The 1707-nt window shown below is 52.0% G+C and overlaps 1 protein-coding gene across 1 annotated transcript in view; it reads left to right on the top strand.

Moving 5' to 3' along the window:
- The first annotated feature begins 1440 nt into the window (after window positions 1-1440).
- PKIA (cAMP-dependent protein kinase inhibitor alpha) overlaps window positions 1441-1707 on the top strand; it is a 44335-nt gene continuing 44068 nt past the window's right edge. The window contains exon 1 of the mRNA XM_005426754.2: window positions 1441-1527. The gene's annotated coding sequence lies outside the window, so the exon portion shown is untranslated. The remainder of the gene's footprint in view (window positions 1528-1707) is intronic.

Genomic DNA, 1707 nt, shown 5'->3' with positions numbered 1-1707 from the left:
CACACATGGCATGAACGGTGAAATCCTGCCCTCCTCTCTGGCATGAGTCCCTGTAATCTGAGGTGGGACTCCTGCTGCTGGCACTTACACCCATGCAGAGGCACACATATAGCACAGGGAGACCTCTCACACAGTAAGGATTAGAAACACAGTCTAGGAGAGATTGCACTGATCAGGCGCAGGGCATAGCCAGACAAGCAGTCTGACCAATTTGTTTACACCAGACCAGCCCTATTTACCTCCTCATCCCACTACTTTCTCACATGTGCTCATTCCTTGATCCCTTCCTTTCCCTGTCTTTGGTTCTTGCCCTAAACATCTCATAAATCTTAATCCCAAAAGGTTCCATTATCCATGCCACAATGTGTCGCATAACCCTAGGCAGTAACACCCACACAGAAATTTTTGGTTGAGTGCTGGGTGTGTCCCCCACCTCCATGGGAACTGAGGCTTCCCTGGGAGGGGCTGGGAATGGGTTCCCTTTGCCTGACCTGGGTCCCCCACCTGCCCAAGTGCCCCTAAACTCCTTTGTGCGTGTGGAGATGAGCCTTCAATCACCTCACCTAACACACTGTCAGCTGAGATTAAGTAACAGTGCTGAGATGCTGCCGGCGCTGCACATTCAGGTCTGCAATGCCAATCAACAGAAGAGGTTCAAGGCAGGGAGTAAACAGGAGCAGCCCAAAATAGAGCAACTGTAGAACTGCACAGGTGAAAAGCCATACCATAACTACCATAAAAATAAACACAATGAATTTCCAAAAGGGAACTGAGGTTCAGAGTTTTTATATTTTGTCTGAGAGACTAAGGACTTCACCTTAATGAGATTTCTCTTTGCTGTTTTCCTCTACCACTACAGACAATCTTCCTACCTATACCCAGGCCACTGAAACAGCTCTTCATGTTTCAGACCTTACCACAATGGAGATTGTCAACATTTCCAGCACGAGTCTACTCCAAAACCTGGCTGAGGCACCACATGACCACTGGGTCAACTGAGCAGGTGCAGCACCTGGGAAACTCCTGTGTTTGTTTTTCCTGGGAGCTCATCCAGCACAGCTTCTCTCGACCAGACACAACCCTGCCTTGCTCGTAAGATATGAAGAGCTCTCAGACTCTCAGATTTGGCACACACCAGTGACATCCACACTAGACGGCCTGGTGTCTGTCATTTATGTACCAACATAGCTGTGCTTGTTGTGCACATGGGATGGATGGCTCATGGGATTGTAAACTGTGATAGGAATCCGGCCTTCTTCACAAGCCTGTCGGTCACTCAGTATGTGCACAGCACTCTGTAAGTAACAAAAATAGACATGCTGCCTACTGCTGGGTCTCAGAAATATCAGGATGCCCTTGGTAAGGGGGAAGTTTGCCCAGGCGACCTTGAGCACAGCACAGTGTCCCCTGCTCCCCCTTCCAGGCACAGAGCATGAGCCACTGCCAGAGGAGCTCTCCCGCATCCCAGGGAGCGCTGCATTTTTTAGGGCACGAGTCAGGAGCGCTTGGGCGTCCTGAGGCCGAGAGGTGAGAGTGGGAAACAGGGAACCCACCCACGAGCCCGAGGGATTACAGCGATTTTCCTTCAAACGGCGAGACCCAGACACACAGAGAGCTCTACTGAGGGACGCTCTCCCTTGGCTCCGGCCTTGCAGCGGGGCCGGGAGCTGGCCCCCCGCGTTCCCCGCCGCGCAGCGCGGTACGGCC

Source organism: Geospiza fortis, unplaced genomic scaffold, assembly GCF_000277835.1.
Source record: "Geospiza fortis unplaced genomic scaffold, GeoFor_1.0 scaffold25, whole genome shotgun sequence".
NCBI lineage: Eukaryota > Metazoa > Chordata > Aves > Passeriformes > Thraupidae > Geospiza > Geospiza fortis.
This window is presented reverse-complemented; position numbering and strand designations above follow the sequence as displayed.